Below are 14,537 nucleotides of genomic sequence, written 5' to 3' on the forward strand. Positions count from 1 at the left end.
GAGGCCCAGGGTCAAGACTGATTTGCATATGGCTGGGTCTGAACTGGGGCGGTGAAGTGAGTTAAAGAAGTAAGATGGATTCAACCCAGATCTGTGACTGGGGGTAGGTCAGAAAAGGTTCAGCGCTCCATCCATCATCTCCTTGTGTTTGCTTTGTTTGCCCTAAGTTGGCAGGGTATACCCAGACGTGGATCTCTTGCTCACTTTGCCACTGGATTCAAGCTAGCCTGGATAATGTGGGGTGTTACCACAAAACTGGTCCCAGGTTCCTTGTTTCTGGTCCAGGTAAGATGTAGCCTGGCATTTCAGGCTGGAGTGTTCCCATGAGAACAGGGTAAAGACTGATTTGCATATAGCTGGGTCTGAACTGTGGTGGCAAAGTGAGCTAAAGAATGATGATGGATTCAACCCAAATCTGTGACTGGGGGTGAGTGTCTGAAAAGTTTCAGCGCTCCATCCATCATCTCCTTGTGTTTGTTTTGTTCGCCCTAAGTTGGCAGGGTATGCCCAGACGTGGGTCCCTTGCTCACTTTGCCACTGGATTAAAGCTAGCCTGGCTAATTAGGGGTCTTACCGTGAAACCGGTCCCAAGATGCTTGTTTCCGCTCCAGGGAAGACCTGTCCTGGCAGTTCGGACTGGACTGTTCCCATGAGGCACAGGGTCAAGACTGATTTGCATAAGGCTGTGTCTGAACTGGGGTGGTGAAGTGAGCTAAAGAACGATGATGGATTCAACTCAGATCTATTAGTCCCTGGGCGTGAGTGCCTGAAGTTTCAGCGCTCCGTCCATCATCTCCTTGTGTCCACTGACAGTGGTTCCAGTGTAAAAATGTGTGCACAAGTATTCAAAGTTTAACAATATGAGGCTTCATACAATGCTCCCAGAATGCTTTCTGATTGGATGCACATATCTGCAGAAGCTTGAAACCTAGCTTGATGATTCTTTGCTTTCAAAATAAAATGTTCACAAACAAAAAAGCACTTAGAAAAGTAAACACATTTTACTAAACTACTGTAAAATTGTAGGTAACATTTCTTTGAGCATCATTTATTAAAATGTGTTGATGTAAACTGTAGGAACCTGGGGTCACCAGGCCCTATGGGCGGTAACGTGGCGCGGGCCGGTCGGGCAACCAGAGGGCTATGTGTTAAGCAACCATACACCACACACTCTTCATGGACTAGGGACACACACAATAAGTGACGCCACACCGTTTAAATTATGCAAATACTTCAAGTTTATCCAAGTATAGCTGGTCAGTTGCAGTTCAGGAAATAACAAGGCGATACATGCATCATAATACCATCCATCAGTAAATACAGCAATCTTGGCGATATATATGCAGTGCCTAACCTCATTCATGTACCCACGGCAGATGGCTAAGTGCGGGTGATTATAGCGCAGTGCGCGTTTACGAAAGGTCTTTCCCTGAACAGGCCGTCTAACACAGCGCAATACTCGGAGGGGGTGACATTGGGTACATCAACATGGAGCCTGTAGAACTAAGCGCTCCTCGTAATCGATGGCCCCTAATACTGTGAAGCAAGGCATATAAACCAAAGCGCTACGCGCAATCATTTGCATGTAAATACGTTTGAGCAGAGCATATAGCACAACGCGTTACTCTTAATCAGTTGCCTGTAACTACTTCTGAGCAGAGCATATAACACAATGCGCTGCTCGTAACCCTGGGCATGTAAATACTTTCGAGCCGGGCATATGACACGACGCGCTACTCGCGATCCTTAGCATGTAAGTACTTTCGAGCAGAGCATATAACATAACGCGCTACTCGCGATCATCGGCATGTAAATACTTTCGAGCAGAGCATATACCACAACAAGCTACTCGTGATCATCGGCATGTAAATACTTTCGAGCAGAGCATATACCACAACACGCTACTCGTGATCATCGGCATGTAAATACTTTCGAGCAGAGCATATACCACAACACGCTACTCGTGATCATCGGCATGTAAATACTTTCGAGCAGAGCATATAACATAACACGCTACTCGTGATCGTTGGCATATAAATACTTTCGAGCAGAGCATATCACACAACGCGCTACTCGCATGCCTTGGCAGGTAATTACGTTCGAGCAGAGCAGATAACACAATGCGCTACTCGCAGTCCCGGTCTCTCCGGCTGGGGAAGCGGAGTCGGTGGTGTGAAGCACCACACGAGGGTAATGTCAGTCCGTACTTGGGACGGCTTCCAGCGGGGAGGGTTACCGGACTTGAGGAGCGGGTCCTTATGCTCCGGTGCAGTTCACAGAGCACCGCGCTCAGTATCGCGGAAGGGGGGCACGGACAGGATCCCTCGGCGGGGTCTCTCCGTCGCGCAGGCAGGGTAGGGGACTCCCACGGAGGGGACAACCCGGGCCAAGTGCGGTGTGGTTCCCAGACCAGCAGGGGGCGCACCAGGGGGGATCTCGGCCTCCGGGCTTACCTCCGTCTCGGCGTCAGCAGGCGTCCGTCCTCACGACGATGGGGGAACTCGGCCCCGACCTTGCGCACCTCCTCACACGGCTGCGACGGCAGCGACGGGGCCCCGGGCTTCTCCTGGGCCTCGCGACACAGCAGGGCACTTCTCCAGGGCCTCGCGACACAGCAGGGCACTTCTCCAGACCTCCAGGCCGCGGCGGTGAGTGCGCTGGCTTCGTCGTCGCAGGGGGGGGCTCAAGTTAAGGATGGGGATATGGTGCTCAGCGGAGCACGCTGCCGGGGGTCCCAGACCAGGGCAGGGAGCGCGGGGGTCACAGCGCTAGTACCTGGTCGATCCCCGGTGGCTTGGCAATCGGCTTAGCATTTAGTTTGATAGGTCAGCTTGGACACGCAGTCTCAGCTCTGGCATTCAAGGCTTACAGCTCGCTCTTGTCATGCAGTCTCAGTTCTTACAGTTAGGTTTCAGTTCTCAGTTGACAGATGGAGTCTTGTGGCGCAGATGTATCTGGCGCCCTTAATGGGTTCTGTTACAGGGGGTAGGAATGGAGAGGGCGACTAGATCCTTCCTAGTCAGGCTGGCAGAGAGTCTCTGGGTCCTCCTACTACTGGGCAAGATCAGTGGGATTCACAGGGCACCTCACTCACTTAAGAGGCAGTACCTAAATCCTGTCACTCTCAGAGGCATAAGTCCCTGGCTAGGCCCTACCGCCTACACTCCTGGTGGATTCTTCCAGCTCCGCTTCACCCCAATGGCCAACTCACCACAAAAGTTTCCCTCCCACTCTTAAGTAGCCCTAGGTCAGGTGACCTCTAGCCAAGGCGGCAAAAGTAAAACCACACCTCCCTTCTAGAAGGTTCCAGCACATTCCAGGAGCTTCCCCACTCTACCTATGGGACAAAAAGGCGGGCTGGTGTCGCAACATTGTTGTGGGTCCCAGCCAGCTCCTGGCAGCTAGGGTGCTACTATGAAAAACGACCACCCTGCAGTAGCAGGGGTCTGTGGCAGCCATCTTGGGCGAAGTAAGCACCTGCACCTTAACACTACAAAAACGAAAAAAATCAGGGAAAAAGAGGGCCAAGTCCAACATAACCCCCTTCCAGCCAAAAGCCAGGGTAGACCGATCAATGCCTTGATGGTCTTCCCTGCTTGGGGCGAGAAAAGGTGGACGTAGGCCCGCAACGGCAGGAGCACCCGCAGGTTCTCCTCCGCTCTGGAACCCGATGGTTCCCTAACAAACCTTCCTGGACCAACGAAACCACCCCACTGGGGCTCCCTAGCTAGTTGTGGCCAGGACCGGCCCCTGGGCCGTCCAGATGTCTCTGGCCCGGGTGATCTCGCGGAGTGGGGGGCAGTAGCCCCAGGCCGGTAGTGCCCGTTGACCACTCCGGTCCTCCTCCTTGCAGTCCTAAACTGCCTCTGGTCCTTCTTCCTGGGGTTCACACCCTTAGGCTGACCAGCCTTCAGGGGCGAGGCTCTCCTCCCCCTAACTCTCCTTCTGGGGTTCCTCACCCTACCCTGCGAGAAACCCTCAGACCACCACTGTCTCCTCAGTACAGGGCCTTGACCCTTCAACTGAGTCCTCAACCTAGGGTCTAAACCCTTAGGCTGAGCCGGTGCCCGAGGCGAGACCTTCCTCCCTCTGCACCCCCTTCCAGATTTCAGCCCCCTCCTAACGGGAAAGGTACCCCTGGAAGTCAATTTCGGGGGGACCCTGTTAGCAGAGGCCCCACCCACCAGGTCAGGCAACCCCTGAGCCTGGCACCCCAGCACAGGATCTAAACCCTGCGACTGGGCCAACCCCAGAACCTCAGGAGCGCTGGTTACAGTCGCCCTGGGTCCTCCTGACACTAGGGGCTCCCCTGCACTGGATGGCACATCGGGACAGCCTAGGCTCCCAACCTGGGGCTCCCTTGCGGAACTCTCCAGGCCCTGAGACTGCGGTTGGGGCACCTCGGGACACCTCCCCGTCTCACGCCTTCCTATAGATAGGTCGTGAGGCCCTACAACCCTCTCTTCCTGGGACCTAGCTGGGTTATCTGCCACTTCTCCCACCTCGCTGGGTTGGGAGCTCCCTGCACCACCCCCTTCAGGGTCACCCACCAATGCCTCCTCAGACACCCTGGTGATGTCATCCTGGGGTAAATAAACTTCTAGCTCCTGTGGAGCTTTCGGTATGCTGCCACCAGTGTCCCCACTGGACACATTCATCTGGAGGGCACGCAGCTCCAACTCCTTCATCCGAAGCTCGTGCGCCATCCTCCTCTCCTCCATTGCCCATTTCTTATTCTCTCTTTCTTGTTCCAATCTGGCCCTTTCCCTTTCTTTTTCCCTTTCTCTTTCATGCTCCAACTTGGCTAGTTCCCATCTTAATTGCCTCTCTTTCCTCCTGTCCTCGTACTCCTTTGGAGACGCGCTCCTCCTAGATCCCGTCCTACTACTGGCCCCAGTACGACTCCCTGGGGGTACATTTTCGGACACGTCTACATTCACGATGTCTAGGACTTCCTGGGCGCTCTCCTCCTGAGGTGCATCTGGCGCCTCCTGTCCCTCCTCCCCTCTCCCTTCTGGGTGGGCTTCTACCCATGCCCTAATGGCGGTGCGGAGTTCCGGTCCTTTGGCCCTCCGCATCCCAGGCACCCCCATCTCCTGCGCGAACTCCCTTAGTTGCTTCACAGTGTACCCCTCGAGGTCAGCTAACCGGGATTCCATTCTGGCAGGTGGGGACCTAGACACTAAGGAGAAAATTCCTAGGGTGTAGGCAACAGTTAAAAGCTAACCAGGCTTCTTGCACTCTCTACCTGGACAGTGGAACCAATAATCCAGCAAACAATGGTTGTCGAGCCCTGGAACAAAAATGTAGGATAGGCGTTTAATTGTGGCGCCCTTCGTCTCACGGAAGGGTGCTGTATGGTCACAGGTCCTAAGGATCCCACCGCTGCCACCAATGTAGGAACCTGGGGTCACCAGGCCCTATGGGCGGTAACGTGGCGCGGGCCGGTCGGGCAACCAGAGGGCTATGTGTTAAGCAACCATACACCACACACTCTTCATGGACTAGGGACACACACAATAAGTGACGCCACACCGTTTAAATTATGCAAATACTTCAAGTTTATCCAAGTATAGCTGGTCAGTTGCAGTTCAGGAAATAACAAGGCGATACATGCATCATAATACCATCAATCAGTAAATACAGCAATCTTGGCGATATATATGCAGTGCCTAACCTCATTCATATACCCACTGCAGATGGCTAAGTGCGGGTGATTATAGCGCAGTGCGCGTTTACGAAAGGTCTTTCCCTGAACAGGCTGTCTAACACAGCGCAATACTCGGAGGGGGTGACATTGGGTACATCAACATGGAGCCTGTAGAACTAAGCGCTCCTCGTAATCAATGGTCCCTAATACTGTGAAGCAAGGCATATAAACCAAAGCGCTACGCGCAATCATTTGCATGTAAATACGTTTGAGCAGAGCATATAGCACAACGCGTTACTCTTAATCAGTTGCCTGTAACTACTTCTGAGCAGAGCATATAACACAATGCGCTGCTCGTAACCCTGGGCATGTAAATACTTTCGAGCCGGGCATATGACACAACGCGCTACTCGCGATCCTTAGCATGTAAGTACTTTCGAGCAGAGCATATAACATAACGCGCTACTCGCGATCATCGGCATGTAAATACTTTCGAGCAGAGCATATACCACAACACGCTACTCGTGATCATCGGCATGTAAATACTTTCGAGCAGAGCATATACCACAACACGCTACTCGTGATCATCGGCATGTAAATACTTTCGAGCAGAGCATATACCACAACACGCTACTCGTGATCATCGGCATGTAAATACTTTCGAGCAGAGCATATAACATAACACGCTACTCGTGATCGTTGGCATATAAATACTTTCGAGCAGAGCATATCACTCAACGCGCTACTCGCGTGCCTTGGCAGGTAATTACGTTCGAGCAGAGCAGATAACACTATGCGCTACTCGCAGTCCCGGTCTCTCCGGCTGGGGAAGCGGAGTCGGTGGTGTGAAGCGCCACACGAGGGTAATGTCAGTCCGTACTTGGGACGGCTTCCAGCGGGGAGGGTTACCGGACTTGAGGAGCGGGTCCTTATGCTCCGGTGCAGTTCACAGAGCACCGCGCTGAGTATCGCGGAAGGGGGGCACGGACAGGATCCCTCGGCGGGGTCTCTCCGTCGCGCAGGCAGGGTAGGGGACTCCCACGGAGGGGACAACCCGGGCCAAGTGCGGTGTGGTTCCCAGACCAGCAGGGGGCGCACCAGGGGGGATCTCGGCCTCCGGGCTTACCTCCGTCTCGGCGTCAGCAGGCGTCCGTCCTCACGACGATGGGGGAACTCGGCCCCGACCTTGCGCACCTCCTCACACGGCTGCGACGGCAGCGACGGGGCCCCGGGCTTCTCCTGGGCCTCGCGACACAGCAGGGCACTTCTCCAGGGCCTCGCGACACAGCAGGGCACTTCTCCAGGCCTCCAGGCCGCGGCGGTGAGTGCGCTGGCTTCGTCGTCGCAGGGGGGGGCTCAAGTTAAGGATGGGGATATGGTGCTCAGCGGAGCACGCTGCCGGGGGTCCCAGACCGGGGCAGGGAGCGCGGGGGTCACAGCGCTAGTACCTGGTCGATCCCCGGTGGCTTGGCAATCGGCTTAGCATTTAGTTTGATAGGTCAGCTTGGACACGCAGTCTCAGCTCTGGCATTCAAGGCTTACAGCTCGCTCTTGTCATGCAGTCTCAGTTCTTACAGTTAGGTTTCAGTTCTCAGTTGACAGATGGAGTCTTGTGGCGCAGATGTATCTGGCGCCCTTAATGGGTTCTGTTACAGGGGGTAGGAATGGAGAGGGCGACTAGATCCTTCCTAGTCAGGCTGGCAGAGAGTCTCTGGGTCCTCCTACTACTGGGCAAGATCAGTGGGATTCACAGGGCACCTCACTCACTTAAGAGGCAGTACCTAAATCCTGTCACTCTCAGAGGCATAAGTCCCTGGCTAGGCCCTACCGCCTACACTCCTGGTGGATTCTTCCAGCTCTGCTTCACCCCAATGGCCAACTCACCACAAAAGTTTCCCTCCCACTCTTAAGTAGCCCTAGGTCAGGTGACCTCTAGCCAAGGCGGCAAAAGTAAAACCCCACCTCCCTTCTAGAAGGTTCCAGCACATTCCAGGAGCTTCCCCACTCTACCTATGGGACAAAAAGGCGGGCTGGTGTCGCAACAATTTTGTGGGTCCCAGCCAGCTCCTGGCAGCTAGGGTGCTACTATGAAAAACGACCACCCTGCAGTAGCAGGGGTCTGTGGCAGCCATCTTGGGCGAAGTAAGCACCTGCACCTTAACACTACAAAAACGAAAAAAATCAGGGAAAAGAGGGCCAAGTCCAACATAAACAATATTTCAAAACATTTCATCATGCAAGCAATTTCAACAAGATAATGGAAAACATGAAAATAAACAAGAACTGGCAAAGCCAATAGGTCCGACATTGGTGGTCAGCCTTTTGGTTTTGTCAATGCATGTCTTGTTTTGATATGGTTCTGGTAAAACTTTGTGGGAGCTGCCAGGCCCTCGCCATTCTAACAAACGTTGGAAAAAAGCAAAATCTTTGAACTCAAAAAGCCCACATTGCCACAGTAGTCCCTAGCGCTGAACAAAACTACCTTGTGTGCGGATATGCTCCTTGTCAAACAGCAGAAGGCAGGCGATGGATGGATGGATGGATAGATAGATAGCGAGAGAGTTGGAATTTTAATAAAATCAAAAGGTCTTGGTTTACTCCAGGCCTAATTAGGGGCACAGTTCTTAAAGAACATCAGTAAACTGCTCCCATGGTGTATGCCCTTGCATTAGTGTAGATTTCCAGCTTTTATGAATTCACAAGAATTCACAGACGTAGGCCAGGAAATCGTGCCCCTAGAAAATATTTGTGAACTGTATTTTAGCACGAGCAAAACTTGCAGGTGTAGATCTGCTCATGTGAAAATCTGTTGAGCGTTTACGAGTTCACTTTCCCTCCAGCCATGTTTTTTCCCAACCCTGGAAGAAGTTTTACTTCTGCCATTGTCAGGAGTAAATTTCCAACCTTTCTCAGTAATGCAAAAGATAAAAGAAGATCTGGCGAAAACCCCTAAAACATACAATTCAGTAGGTTTGCAAAGACTCACAAGGGCAGTCCAACCCTGGAACTATTGCTAAACACGACCTCCAATCCCAGGATGCAGAGCTGCGGAAAGGTGGCAAGATAAGGAAATTGCTAGAATTCAAGTATGAGCCCTGGCATAATCGGAGAGGCTGTATCAGAGCTCTTATGTAATGAGATTGCTGCCATCATTTGTTGCTGCACTTCGTTGCACCCAAGGGACACTTGGATTTTTTTACAGCATAAGTCGATTTATAAAGCATCCTGCCCCATGGGCAAGCAGATATTTTATTAAATCCCACACCCCGTAACAGCATCAGATCCTTCTGTTAGGCACTGGGCGTGAGCCGTAAATAGTATCCCTGTCAGGCGCATCTTACTGACAGGCACTGGGTTTGGGGTTTATAACATTGTCACACTGGGAGTTTCCTCCAGTGTTTCGGGGTTATTTCGGAGGTTTCCTGCTCGGGCCGCAAGGCTTTCCCTGCTGGTTGCTAAGAGGGAAAAGTATGTCAGAACGTGTGAGGTGCTGAGACCGATGATCCAATGACTGTGGGGTTGGTCCAACGTTTCCACCCGCAGAGCCAAACATGATGGTCCGCGTAAATAGAGCGGGAAAACCGGAAATTTGGTGGAAATGACAGTCCGACACCGTTGTGGCAGAGTAGCCTATCAGATGCATTGGCATTCATAATGGACATAAAGTATCGCAATGGAAACGTTGTGAATGGTAAAGAGGACCAGCCCCGTGTGACTCACAATGGTATTCACGATGTGTTGCAACCTTTTCCGCGGTCGCAAAGCATGAAATGGTTAATGACTGCCAAGGGTGTTAGCCATTCACACACTACTAACAGTCTATGCTTGACAGCTTACGTCATTCGTGAGCAGGCTGGGACATCAGGAGAAGCCCATAGTGGTCCATTGGACCCAGGCAGGCTGTCTCAGTGTGAAACTCACGGTGTGCTACTTTTCTGGGGTTGTGACCAGGCCAGAGGTACAGATCGCAAATGCCTGGGTGGACAGCTGCTGTCTCAGCATTTCTTAATTTTCGTAAAGAGTCCAAACAGGTTCTAACCCTAGTTATATTTATTTTGAGCCCCTCAATAACCTGGAAGATATCGACTGACCAACTCATAATAACCTACAGTCAGAACCGGGTGGTGAGCTAGTTTTGGATCGAGAAGAGGGTTCTTCAGAACAAGGAGTCAGCTCAGATTGCAGCATTCAAGCGAAAAGAGTACCATATATGCAGTCGAAACATGACCCAATACTAAGGGATGGCGACCCAGTATTTCTGGATCAGCGACCAAACCCATGTGTTCATTGCACTAGCCCACGAGAGACAGGAGGTTTGGATCAGATCCTTGCCTCGGGTTGTTGCCAATTAGTCTTTTGTCTAACCCCACGGACCCCACTTGGAGGATCACCTCATGGAATGTTGCCGGGCTGCGCTCAAAAACCCAAGATCCTGCCTGGCGTGAGGCCATAGCAAATGTAGATATATTGGGACGGCAGGAAACATGGTCCCTGGACCCAATCCGCATCAATGGTTTTAAGACGTTTAACACTCAAGCATTAAAAGGTTTATGAGGCAGACCTAAGTGCGGACTCTGTACTTATATTTCGAATAGTTTGGTAACTGAAAATATAGCATTTGGTGCGGGGAACCCCTATTATCATACTTTAGAATTTTCTTTGGGCACCAACGAATGCATAGTTTTGGCTAACTTCTATACCAATGTGCCACCTGGGGAAACTAGCACTGTGGTTGGGAAGTTATCTGGGGCTTTGCTAGATATCTGCAATGCGGACACTTCAGATTGTATGATCATTTTGATGGGGGATTTTAACTGCGCAATATGTAATTCTGTTGATACCAGAACATGTGGATTTGAGAATGATGGCAGGGTGCGTAATACTCACTTCTGTCATGTGCCGCTGGGAGATTTGTTTAATGAGATTGTGCATACTAACGGCTTGGGTTTTGTGAATGACCTTCTAATCCCCCCTGTCCCCATGCCATGTACTTTTAATGGAAGAGGACTAGCGTCCACAATCGATTTTATGTTAGTTTCATGCTCATTTGCACCCAGGGCTTCTGCTTTCAAGGTTGGTGACAATCCAGTGAGTGACCACTTTCCGCTTTGTTTGGAGGTTAAATTTCCTCCACGCAAACTTAAGAAGGTCAAACAAAATCATCCAATAACAGGAGACCTTGAATTGAGCAGAACAAATGGATATTCTGTACGATGGTCCAAAGTGGACCCAGTGGCGGTAATTACTAAACTACTTAAGAATAGTAAATCGTCTTTTGATATCTGTTTGAATGAGACGTCCCCCTGTGATAGCATTGCACATTCTTTTTTATTTATATGTAATGAGATCAGGAGTTAATTATCTGCGAAACACCGTAATAACCATAAAGAACAAGGGTGGTTTGATAAGCAATGCACACAAGCACACACTAAGCTGAAACAGGAGTTGCACAGACAGCCTGGATCCCTTAACCGGGTGAGACAGGCTAGATTAGAGTACAAGCGGGCCATCACGGATCGAAAATGCATTTTGAGACAGGAGGCATGGGAAACTCTTCACACAGCGGCTTTACAGAAAGATAGCGTGGCATTTTGGAGGGTAGTAAGGGCCCCCTTTCTATCACATGGTAACGGTCCCACAATTGAGATCACAATTTCGGAGGAGGCATGGATTAACCATTATACTAAGGTTTATAATGGGCAGGGAACTTCTGATCCACAACAGCTCCCTACCCTCACAGCTCAGCCAGATAGTGTAGAGCTGCAAGTTACACTGGATGAGGTAAATAGAGCGCTCTACAAAAGTCTGGGGGGCAGGGTCCGGGACCAGACGGAGTGCCGGTTGATTTATTCAAATCTAATATCTCCCTCCGGGGTCCCATTTTAACTCAAGTCATAAATGCCAGCTTTAGAACATCAATACCAAGGACGTGGGTGGAATCAATAATTGTCCCAATATTTAAAAAAGGTGATCGCCACGACCCGGGGTGCTATAGACCAATTTCCCTTCTCGACTCAATGGTAAAAGTGGTGGGCTGCATTGTTTTGGAGCGCTTGCAAGACTGGGGAGAAGACAATCAGCTATTGTTTGACCTACAGTATGGCTTTCGAGAAGGGCTAGGTACCACAGAACAAAGCCTAAATTTGTCTATTCTGATTGGCAAATATACCAAAGCAAAAAAGGGCTGACTGATTTTGGTGTTCATGGACCTTACAGCGGCCTTCGACTCCGTAAGGCATGGGAGGCTATGGGAGGTTCTCGCAGCAGTGGGGGTTGACCCAAACATAATAGCGTTACTGCAACAATTGTATAATGGAGCTTCAGCCAATGTTCGCTATGGCATAGGAGGGGAGTGTACTGATTCATTCCCCATCAGGAGCGGGGTCAGGCAGGGTTGTGTCCTGGCCCCCTTCCTTTTTAATTTGTACATAAATGGCCTTGGCGAAGCGCTGATGAGCCAGGGACAAGATTTACCTCAAGCTGGAGGGCGACCTATTCCAGCCATTCTATACGCAGAGAACGCGGTTTTAATGGCGCGGACACAAAATGGCCTGCAGAGGGTCTTAAACAGCTTCAATGACTTCATGAAAAATCTGGGACTTAGTATTAACGTTTCTAAAACTTTTGTCATGAGATGCGGCAAAAGGATTCAGAGAGTAAGGGAAATGTTTCTGGATGGCAATAAGCTAGCCACAACAAGGAACTTTTCGTATCTCAGCATTCTATTCAACCAGAATGACACCTGGTTTCAAACGATAACTACTAAAAAGCTCGCCTTTACCAGATCATCCACAGCCCCAGCATACTTTGGTAAGAAATTGGGGAAGAAGCCGCCAGGGGAGCTTTTGCAAATATTTAAAGCAAAGTGCATCACAGCCGCTATGTATGGGGCAGGAGTGTGGGGCTATGTTAATACCCTTCCACTGCAGCAGGTGGAAAATTCCTATTTGCAGAATATTATGTCTGCTCCTCCGAGCACGTCCTCCTTTGTTTGCCACGAGGAGCTGGGTCTTTCTTTTATTTCTGATCCCATCAGATTGGAACCGGTACTCCTGTGGCATAGGATCTGGACCAAGGAGCAGACAACGTTAAATAGAGATATTATGCAGGATAGTTTGGGTCTGGACAGGGCCTTAAGGATTCCTTGGATTAACTTAATACGTAATATCATGAAGGACCTAGGTCACTTGGAATATTTTACGAATCCTACCACTATGTTAGCCGTGTCGAGAAAGGCACGGAGAATGGAGGATCTACAAATATTGGGCTCCCTGAGAATGGAAGGGGAAATGGTGAAACCTAGCGTCATGCATCACCAGCTAATGCTCTCCTGTATACGAATGGCGCCTTACCTATTATTTGTACCAGGAACCTTCGATAGGATGTTTCTGACCAGATTTAGATTGGGTAATGTCCACAGAATAACGACAACACCATTTATGAATGACTGGTCACGTAACTTGACACTTTGCCTCTGTGACAAACATTCAGAGCAGTCCACGATTCATTTAAAAGAGTTGTTTGTAAATTTTATGAAGAGTTGAGGAAAGTGTGGATACTTCCACTTTTAAGACGTCAAGGTGTAAGGCAATGCCGTCCAGCTTTTATCTGGTTGCAGCTCTTGGAAGTTGAACACATTGCGTGGAGAGTAGCTAAGTTTTCAAAGAAGGCTATCGTGCAGCGGAAACATATGATATTTGATGCCCTGTAATTCCTGGGCACTTCCTGTGCAGTGAATAGCTGGTTTTTAAATGAAGTATTTGTATCTGTATGGTTTTAGGGATACCTTAAACACACTGTTGTATATTTTTAGTTTTTATCTTGTATAATACATAATGAAATTGTATATGAATTTTTCTGATGTGTATGTGCTTTTCTGATTGGTATAATAACAATCAAATAAAGCTTTCCTTGACTAACCCTAGTATTATTAATGAATGGGCAGTTTCTGCCTCTTTGTTAAAGTCAGATTGTGCTTCGAGGCCCTGGAGAACACTTCGCAGCGCTAGAGTTTAGACTGGCTTCCCTCAGTGCGAGGCAGAGATTTGCACTGCGACCAGACGTTTGGTATCAGAGCTGAGGGATTCGTACCACTGCTCCAGCACTTTAGCAAAACCATTTGTTGTTTTATGTCTTACAAACATTGTGCAGTTTGTACCACAAAGGGTAAAGAAACTGTCCATGAATACAGGCTGGAAGGCGGGGGCGGATAATGCACCCGGTGTGCCACCCTTGTCTAGGGCAGCACCAGCCTTCTATATTCATAGCAAGGAATATTACATTTAAATCGTGGCGCAATCAGGTCGCCATCGCACAGTAATATAACACACGCATGCTGCACCCATGACGGCAACATACAAAGCAAGTGATAGAACACAGGAGCGCTGCAGTCATGACGCCAATGTACAAAGCAAGCGCTATAGAACAGCCGTGCTGCACCCATGATGCCAATGTACAAAGCAAGCGCTATAGAACAGGCGTGCTGCACCCATGACGCCAATGTACAAAGCAAGCGCTATAGAACAGGCGTGCTGCACCCATGACGCCAATGTATAAAGCAAGCGCTATAGAACAGGCGTGCTGCACCCATGACGCCAACATACAAAGCAAGTGATAGAACACAGGAGCGCTGCAGTCATGACGCCAATGTACAAAGCAAGCGATATAGAACAGGCGTGCTGCACCCATGATGCCAATGTACAAAGCAAGCGCTATAGAACAGCCGTGCTGCACCCATGACGCCAATGTACAAAGCAAGCGCTATAGAACAGCCGTGCTGCACCCATGATGCCAATGTACAAAGCAAGCGCTATAGAACAGCCGTGCTGCACCCATGACGCCAATGTACAAAGCAAGCGCTATAGAACAGGCGTGCTGCATCCATGAC

This window comes from Triturus cristatus, chromosome 10, assembly GCF_964204655.1.
Source record: "Triturus cristatus chromosome 10, aTriCri1.1, whole genome shotgun sequence".
Taxonomy (NCBI): Eukaryota; Metazoa; Chordata; class Amphibia; order Caudata; family Salamandridae; genus Triturus; species Triturus cristatus.